General features: G+C 36.8%; 1 protein-coding gene across 2 annotated transcripts in view; it reads right to left on the bottom strand.

Moving 5' to 3' along the window:
- ITGBL1 (integrin subunit beta like 1) overlaps positions 1-16,702 on the bottom strand; it is a 1,366,350-nt gene that overhangs the window by 168,706 nt on the left and 1,180,942 nt on the right. The gene's annotated exons all lie outside the window — the stretch shown is intronic.

Genomic DNA, 16,702 nt, shown 5'->3' on the forward strand with positions numbered 1-16,702 from the left:
AAAACAAACAAAGCAGCAAAACAAAACAGGAATCGCTAAATCCCCTGCTTGCTTTTCAGCTCTCTATTCGTATGCCTTATTATTTTATGACTACCAAATAGACACATGCTGTATATTACATCTTATCACAATAGATGGCAGGAAAATACTATATTCCCCCAAAATGATTGACTAGTGGGTTATTTAGGTAAACGATACTGAAAAGACAAACCTAAATATGTGCTCTTGGGTTAGGTACAAAGAAATATAATTAGTTAAAACATCTATATAAATCCAGCCTGGCAAATCCCTTAAATGGATCTGAGATTAGAAACTAGCAACAGATGGCAACATGCTTTACACAAAGCCAATTTCTCTATAACCTTGAAATTCTGAAAGATCCCCAAAGAAGAAAAATCAGATAGGCTCATAGCCGGGATTGTCCTCAAGACAGATGAAGCTAATGGACTTGTGTCAAAGAAAGAAGATGAGATCGATGTTCTACGGGCTTCAGTCCCCAGGCGCAAGGACATTTTGCCATCAGGCATGTAAAATAAATCTTTGGACAACTGGGAGGACAGATGTGGAAAATATATTGGCAGGATGAACAGGTGATGAAGGCCCAACTCACATATCACTCGGGAGGAGAGCTGTGCAGTTGAAGCGTGTCCTGGGCAAAGGAGAGCTTCCTACTGATGTCATTCCCCACCCACAGATTCCAGACCACAGAAGTGAGTGCAGAATGTAAGTTCCAGTCAAAGACTCAACATACAATTTGCTGCAATATCAAGAATCCTAATAAAGAATACATGATATGAGGCATATTAAAATAATTTAAAAACAGCTTACTGTTTTTTCTTTTCAAAAAGTAAGTGAAACTGGTATCTTAAAAGTTTCCCCAGCCTTCATTAGGTTCATCATTCTTGATCAGATCATTGGGATAGGGGGTAAAAGATCAAAAGGCAGGAGCTCCATTTTCACTAGGTGAGGAAGTTAGAGAATCCAAATAGCCCTTTATTTATGAACTACTAGAGGTTTTCTTAGCTCTGAATATCAATTCCTATGAGTCAAATTTTGAAAATTCTAAGGATGATTTGACATCTGCTCATTTTACAAAATCTGTCCTTTCCATCTCCCTTCCCACCCATTCACCTATTTATTTACTTATTTAAGCAATAAACTTTATAGAGCATCTACTATGTGCTTAGCAAAGGATTTACTTCCAAAAATCTTGGGATTTACTCCTAAAAATGCCTGTGTAGAGGGATTATTGTCTTCTTCATAAACACATTTATCCTTCGGCAGCCTGAGGCTTCTCCATTTGAACTTAGAGGGTGAAAGGGAGTGAGGAATTTCAGGATTATTAGAGAAGCAATGCAAAGAAAGAGAGAATTAATATTTGGCTTCTGAAATTCAAAAGAGGATTGCATGGCAAGACAACATACTTGAGAGCCAGGCTTTGTGAAGAAAGAATTTTCTACATTTCTTTGGTGGCTAGCTTTTAACCTACCAACAGCTGTGGATGGTGAATTTAATCCTAGTGTTTTACATAATGGATTTCCCAGGAGCACAGGAAGGGGAAGTAAAATAAAATCTCATCCTTTCAAGCTCTGAGGAATCCCGGAAAAGGCAAAGAAGAGGGGGACCAGAGAAGGGTATCCACAGGTAGATCCACAGAGTGAATCCTGACCTCCACTCTCAAGGTGTTGTTCCACATAACACTGCCAGCCCCGGCCTCCTTTCTGACTCAATAGAAGCTGCCTAGGAACCTGAGCAGGAAATTACTATCCACTGTAAATTACAAAGAAGCCCAAAAAACTGCAATAAAGTGTGTCAGCCTGATTGAGCCAAATGGATTTCTGGACTCTAAACGCAACCCCATTTATTCCATTTCCCTTTTCTCCAAAAATAGCAAAATCACCTCCTAAATGAATAACTGTTGAGCATGACCACAAATACAGTCATATATTTGAAGCAGTTGAACTTCAAAAAGAAGGCGCTGTATACATTCCAGATTCTCCTGTAGGAAAACTGTTGATTCAGGTGACTCAGAATTTGTCATCTTATAAATCAGTTCAAAACCAAGTGACGTATTTAAAATGATCAAAGAAAGTAGCAATGTATGATGGAAGAAAAGTTGTCAGAATGAGTGAATGGGCCCTCTACTACGATCTGTCTAATCTTAAGATCCCTTCAAATGTAACAATCTGAATAAAAATCAACAGCTTATATCTGCTTATATAAACTTTCTTATGATAAGAAGGCATAAAAGTGAGTTAATTTGGAAGTTATCAGCTTTATACGGTAACCTGTTGCAGTGACCAGCGACGGGGAAGGTAAAACCGACTAAGGAGACAGTCAGAGGGGAAGAATGCTAGAGTTTGACGCTGACGAACTCCTCCATCTGCCCACCTGGAATAGGAGAATGCCTCTGCAAAGGAGACCAATGCATATTATTCACAATCTTTAATCAGAGACAGAGAACCAGACAGTCATTAACAACAAAATTCAAACATATTTGACTCACAGTGATTTACATAGTTATAAGTTGGAGATTTTGCGCTTACAAATTATAGAGCAGAAAAGTCATTAGAATCTTAAAAAAATCATTCCTATAGACTTTTCAGCCAAATGGTTCACCCAGAAACCAAGAAAGATCTTACACGTGCAACATGCTAATATACCACTTATTAACAGTGGAGCCAGTATGAAGAAGAAATTTTAGAGGTCTTTACTAAATGTCAATAAATGTCTTTGGCTTTCGGGCAACACTGATGCTGGGAACACTAATGGATTCCCAACTCATCAGCAGAAAAACATGTGATTCAGTGATGATTTCTCTAATGAACAAGAAATTCTCCACCCTTTCTCTGCAAATCTGTCAGATTAAAATCTGAAGCCAGAAGATAATCAGAGCTATTGCATCTGACTTGGCCTACATTTGCTAGGCTTGGCATATTTTGTCAAGACATTTATTTGTAGTTTAGCCTCTTCTCTGTACTTCTTTACAGTTTCTTACCTCTTTGAAGCTATCACACCCCAAGGGTACAAATCCCTCTCATTCTTCAAGACCTAGCTCAAAGGGCACCTCTCTCATGATAATCCCAGGCAGAATTAATGGCTTCTCACACTATAAATGAAGAGCAAATTACTCACACTTTTGTTTATACATTATTTTAATCAGTCTTGGCTTCACTGGCTTCAGGATTGGACTGTTCCTTTTTGCATAAGAGGACTCTGTGCATTAAGAGCATCTTAGTCAGCTCTGGCCGCTATAATAAAATATGATAGACTGGGTGGCTTAAATAACAGACATTTATTTCTCACACTTCTGGTGTCTGGGAAGTCCAAGGTCAAGGTACTGGCAGTTCTGTTCTTGGGGAGGGCTCTCTTCCTGGCTTGCAAACAGCTGCCTTCTCACTGTTTCCTCACATGGCAGAGAAAGAGAGAGCTCTAGTGTCTCTTCTCTCTCATAAGGGAACTAATCCTATCATGGGGATCCACCCTCATGACCTCATCTACACCTAATCACCTCTCAAAGATCCCACCTCTGAATACCATCCTATTGGAGGTTAGGGCTTCAACATATGAATTTCGGGGGGACACAAACTTTCAGTCCATAACAAAACGCTAACTAAATCCAATGAAAAATGTTTACCCTACTGAATGCTCCCATCACTGCAAGCAAGCTCTTAAGGCAAAGTCTAAAATGAAAACATTTTGTTTTCCACTTGTTCTGAAAGCTAGCAATCCTCACACCAAGACCTCTAGTCCACCTCTCAACGGTTTCTATTTTTTCACCAATGAGTCAGGCAAACTGAATGCTATTTTATCATTGTGCATCAGTATTCAGTGTCCTTCAGTGTCTGCGATCTCATCCCTAGCAGTACGATCAGGTTTTTTCCTCTAGTTTGAAGCAAAATAAAACTAAAGTTCACTAACTCCATTCAGATGGATATTACCAAATGTTACTCAAAAGCTTGCTGCTCCAACATTATTTACATTCACACTTTTCAGAAAACGAATCTTTCCGCTACAGATGCGATGATGTAGACTTGCATTTACAGAGAATTATTCTGCACATTGTCATTCAAGTGTGACATTTCATTTAAAATATTATCCAATTTTTGTCAATCCCTGTGAGAGGTCATGTTACATTATTTCATTTAGTCTTTATAAGGACACTATGAGATGATTCCCATTCTTCCACTGAGAAATAGACTTGGAAGAGGTGAAATAACCTGTTCAGTGTTGCACAGCCAATTCAAGACAGACAAGATTCTATCTATCTAATATTTTTCTAACCCTGAAGCCCATATATATTCAACTACACCATCTGGTCTTTCCAAGTCACATGCCAAAGCATTGAAGAGGAACTAAAATAAATTGAGCACCTCCATAAAATATACGCCATGTGTTAGATGAGGAAGGGTTCCATAAAAATTTAATGGGTAGGAGTTGGGAAAAAAAAAAAACCTTGCTTTTTCAAAGCTGTATACAGTTTATATCTCAAAAGAAGTAGAATTTGACCCCTACTTTGAAACACGATTTTTGTTTGTTTAATGTCTCTAATCTCATTGATAACTCACAAGAGTCCTACAAGGAAAATACATCGTTATTGCTGTTGTCAGAACATAATAATGCTTATCTCAAAAGGCTGTAGTGGAAATTCCATGAATAATATATAGAACACCTAGCACAATACCTGGGCACACGGTATATGCTCAGTAAATAGCACTTTCTATTAATATGTCCTATTCTTCAGTTTATAGACAAGGAAACTTGTTGGGCAGGTTCAGTGGCTTTTACATTCTGACACAGTTCTTACCAGGTAGAGTTAGGAATCAGCTTAAGTCTTCCTGGTTACAAAGCCAGTGTCGACTCCTGAAGGCATCACAATTTTACAATGGACATGGGAAAACTAAGCAGACATATGTCCTTAAACTACTTAAAAGCAAAGGAATAAACTCTGAAACACCATTCACTCTTACAAGTCAAGATATAGTCAGTTGAATGTATATGTCAAGCTAAAAACTATACTCCCTTTAAAATGACAACAAAGAATGAGCAGATTGCTCTGAAAAGACCATGCCTTCTAATACAAAATCAATGGCTCATTTGACTCCAGCCTCATTTGGAATTGTACCCTCCCATGCATGCCAATGCAAGGGTTGGCTTCTTGGTTTGAAAGGCATGGCTTGTGTCATCCAAGCATCCTCTGGGAAATATCAGTATCTCCATTTACTGGGGGCCCCCATCAATTTCCTCCTCTGTATTCCCTTTCCCATCATAGCCAAGACCCACTTGAACTCCTTCTCAGAACCCCAGGATTTCTATTATCACCACCTCCTCGGCCTCAACCTTTCAGCGTGGCTGTATGCAGCCCCTCTTTCGGTGCCAATTGCACACTGAACATAAACCTAGTTAAGCCTTCATCTATCTTCCTAGGCAGCACTTGAGTTAGGGAAGTTAACCCTGCTTTCTGACCTGAATGAATGGTAAAGATATAAAATTTATAAGCTAAGATTGGATATATTTCTATGAGCTCCCTACATTAATTTTTTTTGAAAAGTATACAAATTCTTTACTTTAGGTCAGTATTTTGCCAATATGTCTGAGCATGACAATTACCTGGGACACTGGTTAAACAGACACATCTATGAAATGCACCTTTCCAGAAGAGGGGCGTAGGAAACTGACAACAGAGAAACACCACGGCTAATTTCTTATGATCACCCAAGCCTGGAAAACACAGCTGAAGTAATTAAAGTATACATCAAATATTTATTTTCAAACAGTTTTTCTTTGAAAATATAATTACAATTGCCAATTTTATCTATATTTTCACTGCCAACTTTTCAACAATTACAATCACATTTTTCACTCACCCTTATTTTCTCTTTTTAGTGATGTTGGTATAAACCTCCAATATGAGCCTTCTATTTTAACAAGAGGCTTGGTAATGTGGCAGGTTTGGTATTATTTCAGGTCACAGTACGAGGACAAGCTGTTATCAACAGGCTCCATATAATTTCCTGTGCTCCTCAAACGTCTCCCAGCAACTGACCTGACGTGGCTCGAAATTAGCTTGAGCAATTTGACAGGATCACAACACCTGCCTTGGAGCCATAATGACACATTTCTCTTGTGAAATTCAATATGCTCAGTAATATGCTAAACCTGAGCATTTTTACCGAATAACGATATAGGAACAAAAAATAAGATAGGTTATCAAAATCAATGGGAATCCCTAGAAGCAATAAAACAAATTCAAGGTTTATGAAGAAGTATTACAAAGAAAATTTTATTATAAAACATTGACCTTAAGAATGTATTCAGGTAATTCTTAATTTTAGATGTTTTTCCCCATTTGAGAACGCAAATTTAGAAAGCATTGAATTGATGCAATTTAGAAAGCACTGAAAAAAAACTGACACTTGAAATCTACAGTATAGTCATTTTTTGTGTGTAAAACTAACCTAAGTAAAATGTGGAATACTGGATGTGTGCTTGTGTCCCTTATAATGCTACACATGCTTTGACTGAATAAATGAATAGTAATATAACCATAGAGAATAGCAATTAGCATGAATGATTAAAATTATCATTATTTTACAATATTAAACATGACATTTAAACAGCTTATGAAGTTTTAAAGCTGCAACGAGTCTGGACATTTAAAATATGAAACCCATGTTGCAGATCTGCACTATTTACCATTTTCCCCTATTTCTCAAATAGTCTTTATTACCCCAGTAACCTAGTCTCCTGTTTTTCTCCAGTATCTCATCCCTTTTTTTTTCTATCTTCTTTGCACTCACATGCTTCTCCCTCTGACTATCTCTATTAAAGAGATTTGAATAAAAGAAAAATGTGTCATGGCTCTTGACCCACGTAGTCACCATTTCTAGTTCTCTTCATTCCTTTGTGGATCCAGATTTCTACTTGGTATTAAAGATTCAATTGGAGGTGAAATCATTTCACTGTCCACTGGACAGGGTGTTACAATGACAGGCATCTAAAGCTATCATTGGCCACCATGTGAAGCTGGAAATGGGGCTATCCCAGGGGTAGCAGAGCCCACATTTAGATCCTGGTGGTAGCCTTTGAGCCCTAAATTGAGATGCACCGAAGATAGACTTAGTCTTAGACCACAGTGTCTCATGTTTTACATCAGAACATCCTGCATCAGAACAACCTGTAGGGCTTGTTAAAGCAGATGGCTGAACCCCACAGTCAGAATTTCTGATCCGGTAAACCTGGGGTGGAGCCTCAGAATTTGCATTTTGAACAAGTCTCCAGTTGATGCTGGCTCAAAGACCACACTGTGGGAACAACTGTTCTAAATATTTCAGTTAAGTGGGACAGTAAATTGTAATTTTTTTCTTAAGCATGTTTGGGTTGAGTTTTCTATTACTTGGACCCCAAAAAAGTGTTCTACCTGATACACCTATGAGTATCTGAAAGACATCTTCCCCGCAAATAAGCCTGAATTACTCCATCTTATTTAGTGTTGATACACTAAAAAGTATATGAAGGAAAGTCATGAGGAAATTATTACACAGAATAACATAGATTTCACAGTATATTTAGAGTCTTATCTACTTCATACTATGCTACAATTAAATTTCATAGCATCTTATAATCAAATATTGGAAGTACACACAAAAATTATTTAATATTTAGATTTCTTTTCCATATAATAGGAAGTTTCTGGTATTTTCATGCAGAATTTTATTTTTGATGAACTTAAATTGAACTATTTTTACATAATGAATGCAATTAACAAGACAGACAAATCTTATTACACTTTGGATATGGTAAACCTAACACTATACTTAAGACTTGCAACTAGTGTTTGTTTAACATATAATTTCATTTCTCATTCATCTTTCATAACTCTAATGAAATGATAACCTATATCTAAAGAGTCAAAGTGTCCTAGACACCCACAAATAAAGATACGTACTTAAATAACTAGAAACTTATCTGGATGTGATATTTTAGAGAAAATGATTTGAACTTAGGAGCCGTGACTTTTTAAAGTCTTCTCGGCTCCTAATTCATGCTCATTATGTGATAAATGGGCGATCTTTGGGAGTTGATGTATTCTTTGGTCACCACTTGCCACCTTCAGATGGCTGTTTTGTGAACAATTGTTCATCCTTTTGCCCTCAAAAACACTACCTTCTCAATTTCCTACTTATGGCCTCAACATATCCCCTTCTACTCTCCCAGGTGGGAGATAATGTGAAGTATTTAACGAGGAATGAGGAAAAAGTACCACTGCTTAGCACCAAAGCGGGGCAGGAGTTCTCTGAGTATGCAATGGTTTAACCCTTTAATTTCAAATCACGAAGAGGCCCAGGTATCTCGAGTAGAGGTGGGGTGGGAGGTTGCAGGACCTGGAATATGTTAAACCAATATGACATCACAGTTCACATTTACTAAATAAGTCTTGCCCCCACCTCCTCAGTCCCATTTCCTATTCCAGTCATTTCCATCACATAACAATGTACCTAGCATTTCTCTTCCTCTTTTCTTTCTGTGATGAGCAACATAATTCAGAACATTATTAGTTTTCACTATTGGCTATTTAAATAGTTTTCTCATTGTTCTCTCCATTTAAAGACTTTTCTCTTTCCACTTATCCTGAGATCAATGTTCCTGAAATTTCTATCTGGAAAAGCCAATTCTCTACTCACCGTTGCCTGCCAAGGGCTGTGCACAGTCACATTTTTGGCATTGAAAGGCTCCCTATGAGCTGCTACCACTTATCTCTGCAAGCTTCTCTCTGATAACCCCTCTGAAAGAACCCATTGACCTAAACAAGCAAAACTAGAATCCATGATATCTACCTTCAAATTTTGCTTATTTTCTCCCTCTGGCTGGAATGCCCATCCTCCCATACTCACTAGGTAACATTTTACTCATTTCCAAAACAACTCAAACTCTTCATGTGCAAGACACTTTGTACCTCTTTAATACTGCATTATACTCTATTTTAAACCGACTGCTACATTTCTCAAGGAAAGTAATCATACATTATAATCTTTATAACCCCTACAGCTACTAATGCAGGGTCTTATTCATAGTAGTTGCTTAATGAATAGCTAGTGATTGAACAAATGACGTAATAATTACACACACACAACACAAATATGTACATCTCTTATTTTATATCTATACATAAATCCTTTGCTCTTTATATATGAGACAGCAGTCCATTTTCAGAGTTTCAACTCTTAAAGACAGTAACTAATTTATACAGATAAACTTTCTAATAATTACACACGTATTTTTGTCAAAAATAGTTATACGGACTTCCAATAAAACTGCAAATATTTTGAATTTCAAAACTTTATGGAAAATTAGTCCCTAAAGGATCCACAGTTCCTCATTAGAACCAGGAAAGATATTCTGCATCAAATTAATGAACTACACAACAGTGTTGTCAATTAGTTTACAACGGTTCACTGGCCAACCAATGGTTGTACTGACAGCTCATACAAGTTAAAACTGTTTATATTCTCCTTTCTTCTTAAATAAATTGAACTCTATTGTTTAAAAATCTGAAAAACAGAAATCTGAATAATACCAAATACGTTGACTGCTTCCAATGCTTTTTTGAAGTTCTCAGAAGAGAAAAGAAATTCCAAAAATAGCTTATTCAAGGAACCAAACACATTATGCTGTATAAAGCATTCTCCTAAGGTAGAATAAGTATGAAAATTAAAGAGAGTAATTCAACAAAAAGTAGATAAACGGCTTACTAAATGTGCATATGAAAACAGACAACTATTGAACCTGTCTGGTGACATGTATCAATAGTTTGGTTTTCATTGAACTACTGTGTTTTACAGCATTTGGAGTATGCATTTATCCAAAGATCAGGTGGAAGACCCCAGTAAATGACAGATTGGGTACATTTAAGTACAGTGGAAAGGAACACTTCCCCTTTGACGCATAAGGCATTAAGTCTATATTTAGGGAATTCATTTTTTTGAGATGGATATGAATTCCCTTATTGTACATTAGCTTCTAGATATATTTTTTGCTCTTTTCTTTTCAATTTTCTCGCTCCTTCATAAAAATCCTCAAGATGTGAATATAATTTACTAGGTAATTAATTAATATGGTTACACTTAAAAGTTAAACATATTTACCTCCAAATTAAATTTAAATATCAGTTAGATATTTATAGTCACATCAATCAATTAATTTCACTGACACGCCACTATCTTTGAATATCTATGTTAAATCCTGTGGCTGAGAGAAATTGCTATCAGCTCCTCAACTCCTCAGCTCCCTCCTGTCATGGCACCTTGCAGAGTACAGGAAGGGGCAGAGCATGGCTACCTGTTCTCCTCTAGACATCTTTTTGGAGATGTTTAATAAACACTTATTGAATTTAATTTAACTGCGGCTCAGAGGAGTTAAGTGACTTGCACAAGGTCACACAGTAAGTAACAATAGTGGAGAACACACAGCTTGTTTTGCTTTTTAATTCCAATTCCCAAGCATTTTCCAGAACAATCTGCCTCTGCATTCCCATCCTTTCCAAATCTGCTCATTTACATTTCCCAAAGGAAAGATTATTAAATTCAGTGAAGTTTATATTAATGACAGATCAGTGCAATGCCACTCACGAGTGTTAAAATTCTATATCTGGCATATCAGCAGGGATATCTGAAACATAGAAGGAGTGGGACTTCAGGAATCCCAGGCAGATTGATGAGTGACATATGTAGGATGTCCCCAGAAGCCTTTTATCATGACCCAAAGGTTGACATACCCATCTCCATGGCATAAAGCAAATCCTCATAATGATCCAATCAAAACTGTTCAGTTTTCACCATATGATTTCACTCGTATGTGGAAGATAAACAAACATGTGGATAAGGAGAACAGACTAGTGGTTACCAGAGGGAAAGGGGGTGGACCCGATAAAAACTAGACTATTGGTGGTGAACACTGTGCAGTCTGTATAGAAACTGATAGATAATAATGTACACTTGAAATTTACACAATGTTATAAGCCAAAATGACCTCAATAAAATAATTTTTTAAAAACTTTTCAGTTTTCTATAGACATCTTTTTTCCCTCACTGTGCATTCCTGTTAATTCACACCTCTTTGTTCTCAAAAAGACTATACATATATTAAAAATTGCATGTATTTGAATTTCTGGATTTCATATTATGAATACTTTAATTTTATAAGAAGAGAAGATACTCTCTAATGTGACTTATTCATAACAGCCAAAATATGTAATACACAAAATAACACTAGTTGATGTCCATGAAAGTAACATATATATTCCACGATCCTATTTGCCTCTTCTTTCACTTTTTTTTTTTTTAATTTTTTATTTATTTATTTTTTCCCCCAAAGCCCCAGCAGATAGTTGCATGTCACAGCTGCACATCCTTCCAGCTGCTGCATGTGGGACGCGGCCTCAGCATGGCCGGAGAAGCGGTGCGTTGGTGCGCGCCCGGGATCCGAACCCGGGCCGCCAGCAGCGGAGCGCGCGCACTTAACCGCTAAGCCACGGGGCCAGCCCCTTCTTTCACTTTTATAAACAAGGAAAATCAAAGGTATGGAAGAATTTCTCCCATTGCTGACTCTAGAGAATCCTTATTTGGATAATAGTTGTGCTAAATGCAATCAGTGTAAGAATTTCAATTACAGCTGAGAGAAATGCTCTTTGTTGGCATGACAAGTAATTTAGTCCCAGTGATTTCTGTTACCTGGACTTCTTTTGATGCTAAACGAATAAGGCGTTCTTCTGCCCAGTGTTTGAGCTTTTATACTCACTCTCTCTGACATAAGACCAAAATGAGAGTCAAAATCTGCTTTTCCAAGAAAAAAATCAAAAGATATATTTTTAAATGTAAAAATTGAGGTCCTGAAAAACTATGTTCTCATTTCAGGACTCTAAATTCATGAAAATATTTTCCCTAAATATGTGGTTTCAGGACAACATTAATATGCTTGAAGAGAAGCCTTCTATTGATTTGGGGGACAGATTTATTCTCAGGGTTACTTAGTATGATAGTTGGAGAATAATAATTTTGACTACCTCTTAAAAGTTATATGAGAATTGAATAAGTTCATATATATGAAAATATTTTCCAGCAAAGCATACTCAAATATAAGTAGATATTTTCCCACTATTCTTTTGTATTACTAACGCAGCATTAATTTTAAGGCTCAAATCCATCCAAGCAGGCAATTGAAAGAAGTCTATCTCGTACATAGCTAAAAAATCTAATATTTTCTTTCTCAAAACAAATGAATTATTTTCCTGTCAAGACTGCTCTTGGAGCTTATATAACTAATGGTGTTACCCAAGAAAGTAAAAAAAAAAAAAAGTCTGTAACTTGTCTTTTGCATTTTGGAGAGGAAAAGGCTTAAATGGCCAAGTCATTTCATTTAGGAAAAATAACTAGTTTTGTCTAACTATTTTGCACAGCAGAAAATGATAGCTTTGCAAGAGCAGTAATAACCAATTAGGAAATACATTTACCATGTTTTGGTTTTCTGATTTTGGCTCCTTACTCTCCCCAGTTGACTAAATCACAAATTTACAGTTAAGGCCTTGTCATAAAAGAAGTTTCTAAGCATTTCCAAAACTCATTGACTTCTTTTAAAAGAATTGTTTTAGACTGTCTTTCCCTAGGAAATATCCAGATAAAACAATAAAACAGGAAACTAGAGTGGGTAACTACTCACTTGGAATAATTTGATGTTTGAACTAGTGATGATGTACAATTAGGATGATAGGGCTCTTGGCATAAGATCTTGTCTTACTGCCTAAGATGGCACTGGAGTGACACAAGGTCAAGCCAGTGAGCACCCTCATAAAGGCCTTATTTTTCTTTTCCCTTTATAAAGCCATCATTCTTTTACCCAGCCTTAAGTAAGATGATTTAGAGTAGATAGAAGAATGAGCTCTATTACAAAATATAGTTTCTTATTTGCCAGGAAATGCGATCCTTGAAAAGACAAAGCACTCTTTTCCAAAGAAAATGAGATTTGCAACCTTCTCACAGCTCTCTATCTTTATCAATTTAAGAGTTAATGGAAAATAGCTTGAGAATTTTCCCAGGCGGGGGCCTAAAAGTGCCCTGGAAAGTCCCCGTGGTACTCTCAGCCCCAGCAGAACTACACTTCTTCCCCTGTCAGATGTGACTCTTGACCTTGAATCCCAGGCCAGGCTTGGAATCTAAACTTCCCAAAGGACAAAGGCTTCCAATATCCCAGTTCCACCTGATTCAAAGTTTCCTTTGCCAAGATCAGCAATGTACAAAGACACTTTTATTAACACTCCTGTCGGCTGGTGACTCCCTCATGCGTGCCTTGGAACCCAACTCACTCTAGTGGAAAAGTCTACTCACATGTGCAAGAGCCAGTATTAGAGAGCTGTGTGCAGGTATGTATAGTAATGTGTGTGCACAATTTTAATGTGGAGTTTTAAAATACTATTTAAAGTCCTCCTATGTAAAAAACAAAACATACAATGATAACAAAAACTGGGAGCAAACAGAATGTCCACTAATAGACAAATAGTTTAATAAAGTAATACATCCATACTATAGAACATCATATACCTATTAAAATTCTTAATCACATATATTATTAAACTAAAATGAGGGCCATTACATACTCTCAAAGAAAGAAAGCAAGAGAGAAGGAGAAAGTTCTGACTGTGTATGAGCGTGCACATATTTATAACACGCATATTTATATAACCATGGGAAAATATGGAAGTATACACCCTAAATTTAATATTGATTAACTCCACAGGTGATGATTAACAATAAGACTAACGGGCAATCACAGCAAGCACTTATTTAACTTAGTTGAATTCAGTCACATGAGCTTAGGCACTTAAGGTATATATTTGGCAATAAAGGGAAGTGAAATAATAATTTAAACAGCATAGAGATTCTGTTGTTCCATTCATTAAGTGGAGGCTCCAAGTGGATGTGAAATGCAAGTGTGAAAGCCATGTTACCTCTGTAGGCAGAGGTTCTTGGTGCATATCTTCTAGTGTGAGCATCTCACAGGGCTAAGTGAACTCTAGAATAACAATCCAGCTAATACCCACCTAATAGCCAAAAACCAAAAATGTCTTTCAGCCATGGAGTAAACATTCATTTATTAGTAATAATAGCTCATTCACAGTAATAATGGCTACCATTTAGAGTGATAATTATGTGTCAGTTACTCTATTGGGTCCTTCATGTGTATTTTCTCATTTAAACTTTGCAATAACCCTCCCCAGAGTGTTAATTATACCCCATTTTAGAGATGAGAAAACTGAGCCTTGCAGAGCTTACCAAAACTGTTGAAGTCCACATAGCAGGTAAACTGGGTGGAATCCAACTCTACTGGTCTCATGAGCTCAAGCGCTCTTTCACTGCACATATTCTACCTTTGCCTTGTTTTAATCAACTTGAACTTTTTGAATATAACCATTGTTTCAGATATGGTTATATTTAGTTGCCAATGACAGAAAACCCCAAAATGACAGAGACTTAAACAAGACAAAAGTTTATTATTTTTAAGTGCAAAAGCAGTCCAGAGGTAGGCAGTCCAGGATTGGAGTGGCAGCTCCACAGTGTCTCCAAAAAGCCAAATTCCTATCTTGTGGCTAATCCATCCTCATAGGTGCCCACCATATTCATCTCTTGATTCAAAAGAGCTGTTGGAACTCCAGGTGCTACTAGGCAGGAAGAAAGGTGGACAGGCAAAACAAATACCTCCCTGCAAGTCAGCTCCCTTTTAGTCCTGCCACAACATCTCTGCTTACATCTCTTTGGCTAGAATTTCATCACATGTTCACACTTAGCTCTAAGAAGGGGGAAGGGTTGAAAAATTGGGTCTTTACCCTGGAGAATAAGATTCCCAAAGTAAAAACTAATCATAAGTCAGCAAAAATTACAGAATTAGGACTCCAAAAATTCTCTCCTTCATAAAAACAATAAGAAATCTGGCAAAATTCTCAGAATTTTTTTCAAAGTCAACTTTTTCAGACTCTGGAAATTAACCAAATGTCCATAAAAGGCTTGAAAATTAATAGCCCATATTTGCAGTGAAATCTAGCACCTTGGTAGCCACTGGAAGAAGCAGAACAGGAATAAAATTCTTTCAAAGTCTCATTCCCAAAGGATTATCATTATTTTATCTGTCTGCTTATTCCCTGAAAGACCCCACTTGCAAGGCTATCTGTATTTTACCTGACTTCGAACTCACCAGTGAGAAAAGCCTTTCCCCTGAGAGGCATCTGTGGAAAACAATTACAGGCAAGAGTTTAACTTCACAGCTCCCTGAGGCAGAGGATAATATTCAGAGAAAACAGTAGATTAACCAATAAACTTAAAAGAAAAAGCTGGAAAATGAGATGTACATAAAGGCTTTGAAAAGCTCCAACATTCCTGGGAAGCTAAAAGGCCATGTGAATGCATAGTGCCATGTGCATGCTCAGGAAAAAACTGAGAAAGTCCTAAGCCATCACCTATGGCTGACACTGAGGCTCTATGCAACCAAGAAGTGAAAATCGAGGCAGAAACATCCTAGCTGAGTGTTGAAGGCTTGCTGCAACATTGCAACACACACACAGAGCCACTAGACAAAGACTGGGAGACTTATTGATTCCAGACATTTAAGGAAATCTCTGTCCAATATTAGCTAAGTTCCAACAATAATCGAGCAAAGATTTCAATGACCACACACAACAATGAATGACCTTTACAAAATCAGTCCAGAAAAGTCACTAAATAAACAAGTACAACAAGTAGCAACAATAACAAACCCTAGGGAGGAGGTAGAATCTGATTTCCAGACTTCCACACAATATTATTTAAAATGCCCAGTTTCAACAAAAAATTACAAGACATGCAAAGAACCAAGAAAGTATGGCCTATTCACAAGGAAAAAAAAAAAGCCATCAATTGAAACTATCCCAGATGACAACCAGACACTACAACTAGACAAAGACTTTAGTCAGATATTTTAAATATATTCAAAGAACTAAAAGAAACAATGCCAAAAGAACTGAAGGAAAGTGTAAGAACAATGTTTCACCAAATAGAGAATCAATAAACAGATAGAAATTATTTTTTTTTTTTTTTTTTTTTTTTTAAATTTTTTGTTTATTGCAGTAACATTGGTTTATAACATTGTAAAAATTTCAGGTGTACATCATTGTACTTCTATTTCTGCATAGATTACATCATGTTCACCACCAAAATACTAATTACAACCCATCACCACACACATGTACCCAATTATCTCTTTCACCCTCCTCCCTCCCCCCTTCCCCTCTGGTAACCACCAATCCAATCTCTGTCCCTATGTGTTTGTTTATTGTTGTTATTATCTACTACTTAATGAAGGAAATCATACGGTATTTGACCTTCTCCCTCTGACTTATTTGACTTTGCATCATGCCCTCAATGTCCATCCATGTTGTCACAAATGGCTGGAAGAAATTATCTTTTTTTTAAAAAAACTGACTGAATAGAAATTCTGCAGTTGAAAAGTACAATAACTGAAATGAAAAATTCATTAGAGAAGCAAAACAGCAGGTTTGAGTAAGCAGAAGAAAGAATGAGGAAAGATAATAGTTTGCAACTATCCAGTCTGGGGAATAGAAAAAAAAAGAATGAAGAAAAATGAACAGACCATTTCAGACTTGTGGGATACCATCAAACAT

This window comes from Ceratotherium simum, chromosome 10, assembly GCF_057802395.1.
Source record: "Ceratotherium simum simum isolate JZ-2026a chromosome 10, ASM5780239v1, whole genome shotgun sequence".
Taxonomy (NCBI): Eukaryota; Metazoa; Chordata; class Mammalia; order Perissodactyla; family Rhinocerotidae; genus Ceratotherium; species Ceratotherium simum.